Raw genomic sequence first — 6,024 nt, 5'->3', positions numbered from 1 at the left:
GATTCTTTAATGAATCCAATAGATTGGAATTATTTTGCAAAAGAAAGAAGAATAAAGATTTAAAAATGAAACAAAACAAAAAATCTCTGGTGCCCGAATCTCCTTGAACATCTCATTCAATCAGTATTCTAATTAGTTGCCAGGATCTGACAGAATATGCAAAAGGCAGTAGCTTCCCAGGCTTATTAAGGAACCTGCATGTTGCTAAGGTCTGTTTGCTCTGCACCTCCTTGGATAAATTATCAAATTCTGAAGGATATGTGAATTTAAGCCAGAGTCGATGATCAGTGAGATGGGCTGTGATTTCCTGAGAGAGCTGTGTTGCTGAGAAGTCTAGAAGACAGCCACATCCCTCTGGCCAACAGGCTCTGCTGCGAAAATATCACAAATGGCACACATGGGAAAGGCTAGAGAAAAGGAGCTCAGCAGAAAGGTTGTCTTATGTACCTTGTGAAACTTGTGTATGACAGCGGGCCAACTCTTTCTCAACATAGTATCAGATGTTAGAACTCTAGAACTGTTATCATGAAAGTCATTTCTCATTAATATTGAATCCAAACTTTTCAAATTGTGTATTGAAGTCGTTTTTAATGTGCCATTTGAGAAATAAAACCTAATTCCCCAAATTTAAATTTCAATTAAAATTCATTTTAATTATTCAGAGCTTGTGTGAATTATCTTTGCTGTTGTCTATTTTTCTGTCAGTGGCTTTGTCATGACTAACATGATAGAGGAACCAAAATGTTAATCTAATGGATACATGTTTATAGAAAAATGGGCTTTCCAGAAGTCCAGAGAGCCAGAGGCAAACATATTATTCACCAAAACCCAAGCATTAATTTAGAATGTAAGAAGCAAAGTTATAGGTATTTTCTTATTATTTCTAATCTTGTTTTTTACAATCCAGTCTTTATCCCTCTCCCAGTCCCCCCTCCAACAGTTCCTCATGGGACTCTCGAGGGTTAGGTGCATCTTCTCTTACAGAGGCTAGACCAGGCAATCCTCTGCTGAATACGTCAGCTTTAGTTTCAAGAGGCCTATTTACTCCTTCCACCGCCTCTTGCCTTCATGCTTACGTTCGTTAGGATGACTAATTTCATAGGGTCTTTTAGAACCACTGTGCTGTTTTTTTTTTTTTCCAAAAAATCTTGTCCAAACCAAAAGGATCTTCCTCAACGTGAACTGGCCCTTCTTGGCCTTTCTGTCTACAGTCTGAACCAGAAAACGTCGTATGAGGCACAAATCTGTTGGTCTTTATTCTGGTTCCAAGGTCATCACCATACATATCCTTGTCCAGATTTTTACTGGGCCTGTAGATGCTCTGAGCCATCTTTCTTACTTCGCCAGGCCTGATCATAAACACTACAAATTTCATCTTCTCCACTTGTAAATCTACTGCCCATACCTTTGGATTGGTTGAACAGCCTTTGGTCATATTGGACTTAATTGGAAGTTCGAAGATTGACAAGAGAAATGTCCTCAGTGCTCAGCAAGGTATAGTGCTCAGCCAGTTGGGCAAATTTTTCATTTATATGTATAGGCTGTAGCACTCCTCCATCAGGAGCCGCCTATTTATCCAATGGAATCGTATAACCCTTCGAGTTCTTCCAGTTGGATATACAGGGTGGGATCTTCCACTCTCGTTGTTCTTTAACAGTCTTCTTCCGCATAGGAGAGTGCGCCACAGGTGCCGGAGGAGAAGGTGGCTCCCGAGAAGTTTCTTATGAATCTTGAATCTTGGAGACTCCACTGGGTCTTTCTGCGTTTCTACCATCTGAAAAACCCTGTTTAGCTCTAGAACTTAATGCTCCTCCTTGTCGAGATGGCAGGTAGCCGAAATACTGAGCAGTAGCTAGCTTGTCAGCTGCATGAACTGGCAAGGCTGCAGCAATCTTCCTTGATACTAACTTCTGCAAGGCTACTCTTGTCTTTTCTGTTATCTCTTTAATGGTCTCTTTGTCTGTCCTTTGCAGGTCTGGGTCATTGGCGTTCATAACCTCCTTTGGAACCTGTTCAGTGTATTTGCTGTAAATGATCTTGTCTTTGGATGGTCCCGGTCGAATGATTGCATCACATTTAATTTTCCCTTCACGATCCAACTGAATGGTCAATGCGTTTGAGATTTTTTTTCTTTTGCCCCATATCCATAGAATACTGGGCCACATGGATTTCTGGGAAACACCTCCATCTCCAAAATCCTCTAACAAACGCAGAATCCAGCCTTTCCTGGATCCGTATCGGGGCGGCTCCATTTCAGAGGAGACCAGCGAGGTCTGCCACTTTCTCTGAGATCTCGCCCTTTCTTTAGCTTCAAGTTGGTCCTGAGGTAGCTGAGTAGACACAGGTAAAAAGCTGATGAGCACCATCTTCTCTGAAGGAGGACTGAGACAAATAAGAAGATTCTTCCTTTCTCAGATAAGGTTTTCCTGAGTGGCCCTGGCTGCCCTGGAAATCTTTCTATAGACCAGGATGGCCTAGAACAGTGTGGTGGCTTTTCCTGGTTGCCAACGTGACTATATCTGGAATGAACTACAATCCAGAATTGGAAGGCTCACCGTGATCCTGATCTTAAGGCATAGTGGCTATGAAAAGCTTAGGCCCAGGCAAGGTAGTACACACCTTTAATCCCAGAAGACTGAGGCAAATCCTAGATCTAGGTGTATTGGTCCACACCTTTAATCTGGGCCACACCTTCTGCTGGAGACCTACATAAGGACATTGGAAGAAGGAAAGTTCACTCTTCTTTGCCTGCTTGCCTTGTGGGACTGAGCAACTGCTTGATTCTTGGACTTCCATTCACAGCTGCTGCTGACCATTGTTGGGGAGTTGAACTACAGACTGTAAGTCATCAACACATTCCCTTACTATATAGAGACTGCCCTAAATTCTGTGACTCTAGAGAGCCCTGACTAATACAATCAGATATCCACTTGCCTCTGCTTCCCAATTTGAAAGTGGCAAGGAGAGACTACTGTGTCTTACATTGGGCAAAGCTTGGAAAATATATGTATATGTATATGTATATGTATATGTATATGTATATGTATATGTATATGTATATGTATATGTATATGTATATGTATATGTATATGTATATGTATGTGTATATGTATATGTATATATTCCTGTGGAAGTTTGAGGCCCCAGCATAGGGGGATGTAGGAGTGGTGGAAATATATATAGTTCCTCAAAGCCCCGCCTCCACAGTGACACAACTCCTCTGACAAGGCCAAAGCTCCTGATAGTACCACACCCTGCACCAAGCATGGTTAAATCACCACACCAATAAAACAGAGAATTTTTTTATTATATTTTTGTTGTTGTTGTTGTTAATCATTCCATTTGTTTACATATCAAATGATATCCCCCCCTTCCCAGTTACACCTCCACAACCCTCCCCCATCACATCCCCTCTCCCCTTTGCCTCCATGAGAGTGCCTACCCACCCACCCAGCCATTCCTGCTTCACCACTCCTGCATCCCCCATTGCTGGGGCCTCAAACCACCACAGGACCAAGTGCCTCCCTTCCTATTGATGTCAGACAAGGCCATCTCTTCTACATATGTATCTGGATCCATGGATCTCTCCCTGTACACTCCTTGTTGGTGGTCTAGTCTCTGGAAGCACTGGGTGATCTGGCCAGCCAACATTGTTCTTCCTATGGGATGGCAATCTCCCTCAGCTCCTCCAGTCCACCGAGCTCAATCTGATGGCTGGTGGGGAGCATCCACATCTGCATTGATCAGGTGCTGGCAGAACCTCCCAGGAAACAGCCACACTAAATTCCTGTCAGCAAGGTGCTCTTGACAACAGGAATAGCGTCTGGGTTTGGTGTCCACAGACACAATGGATCCCCAGGTAGGGTTGTCCCCGGATGGCCCTTCCTTCAGTCTCTGCTCCATTTTTTGTCCCTGTCTTTCCTTTGGATAGGAACATTTCTGGGTTAAAAACATTGAGATGGATGGGTGGCCCCATACCTCACTAGGGACTGTGCCTTTCTACTGGAGATGGTCTCTACAGGTTCTATCTCCCCTTCTCTAAGCATTTCAGCTAAAGTCATGCCAGTTGGGTCCTGGGAGCCTCTGATTTCCTGGTGTCTGGGACCCTCCAGTGGCTACCTCCAGTTCCTCATCCCCCACTGCTAAGTATTTTTATTTGGTTTCCTGACACTCTGTACCTCTCTACTGTCCCCTCTAGAATCTGATCCTGCCACCCCTTTTCCCCTTCCCCTCCTCTCTCCCTCCAAAGTCTCCCCTCCTTCTGCCTTCCATGAAAAATCATGTTTAATGTTGAAAATTACCAAGTGTATTAAAGTCTGGATTATAAAAGCTATTTTCACAAATCAACAAGAAACTGAGAAACCAGTATATAAATGGGAAAGGGAGACAGGCAGACAATTGTCTGTTGGGTCAAAATTCAGCAATATTTGTATATGTATCTACATTTACTTATGGTCTGAAAAATAACAAAAAAGAACATTTATAACATATTTTCTGCCGTTTCCTAGTTTTAACAGTGTTTTACTCCCCTTCCATCTTTATGTGCAATCAACAATGATCCACATCTCCAGTCGACTTGACTCATAGTTCTTTACTTCATTTTCATCCCCAATATTGACTCCAGTCAGCAAGGCACAATCTTACTGTACAATTCCCTGTATGTATAATTGTGTCCCTGTTTTTACCACATACCAAACTCAAGTTGTTAGGCATTGAGCTATACCACCTATGAGACATCACAAATCCTGCATGGTCTATTCTAAGCTCAGTTCAATCGCTTTTCAGCTCTTTCTTGGTAATCGTTTAGAAATCTTATAGTTTAGACAAAGAATCTCTCTTGTAAAAGACAATTGAAAGAAATAAAGGGTAGATATGATGATTAACATAGTTGATATGAATGACAGTAAGAAAATACAACTGTTTTAGCTCAAAACTGGGACTACAACCTCCTCCTCCTCCTCCTCCTCCTCCTCCTCCTCCTCCTCCTCCTCCTCCTCCTTTTTCTCTTCTGTTCTGTTTTGTTTGGAGTTTTCTATTACTCCTCCTTCATCTTGCTCATCATCAAAGCCAGAGTTTTGACTATTCCACTGGAGAGTGTATGCTCTATTGCTATTTTGATACCACAAAAAATTTTGATGTCTAACCTAAATTGCCTTTGACTTAATTTAATGCTGTTTTATTTTATTCTGTTCACCATGAAAAAAAAGGAAATCATATTAGGTTTCAACTTTATGGTTTCTCACCATACATCTAAAAACAGAAACTTAGCTGTTCTACATTTGCCTTGTCTAACTTAAACAGCCCTGACAATAGCTTCATAAATGATTTTACATTCTGTTTGAGTTACGATAGATCTCATAGGATAACTTGGACTGATTGATGCTTTCACAATATGTCAATCTTTCATGGTTTTCTGGGTATGCGTTTTCCCCTTCACTTCTTTGCTTTGAGTAAGAATGTTGTTCAGTCATACTCTAAATATCATTCACAACGTTCACCATTGACACTTAAAATCTTAAGAAACACTCTACTGAAAAGTGACTAAAACAGACAGTGTTGTAACTCAAAAGTGAGCCCTGCTTATTCTTGGTCCTATGAAAACATAAACATTGCTCTCCCAGACTCTTCCCTCCCTCTATGGCAGTGGGGACAGCAGGCTGTGTAGAGCTTCTTCGTGTAGACATTCTTGGAGGCATTTAGTCTTCTGTATTCCTCTTAAGTTACAGTTAACAAGGAAGCAGTACCTGTATGGTTTTAATTGACACTGGTTGAGAACACTATCTCAAGAATTATATCTAGGATAAGAGAAGTTATATAGCAAAGTGCTTTTCCTTAAGTTTCTTAGAGTTTTAACTGTAGTTAGAAGCCATGATGCCCTAAAATGAATAACAGTTGTGCTTAATATTTTAAGACTAGCAACCTTCACATTTAAGATATGCCAAGCCAAAAGACAACTGGCACTATATTTAATATGCTCGTTAACATGTCGAAATAGCTGCTGGCTAATTTTATGTATCCAAAATC

The 6,024-nt window shown here is 41.4% G+C and overlaps 1 pseudogene; it reads right to left on the bottom strand.

Annotated features, from left to right (window-relative positions):
• Positions 1-1,568: 1,568 nt before the first annotated feature.
• LOC114625176 lies at positions 1,569-2,366 on the bottom strand (annotated as a pseudogene).
• Positions 2,367-6,024: the final 3,658 nt, after the last annotated feature.

Source organism: Grammomys surdaster, unplaced genomic scaffold (assembly GCF_004785775.1).
Source record: "Grammomys surdaster isolate TR1022 unplaced genomic scaffold, NIH_TR_1.0 65, whole genome shotgun sequence".
NCBI classification, from domain to species: Eukaryota; Metazoa; Chordata; class Mammalia; order Rodentia; family Muridae; genus Grammomys; species Grammomys surdaster.
The sequence above is the reverse complement of the archived record's forward strand: the minus strand, read 5'-3'. Positions and strand labels throughout refer to the sequence as shown.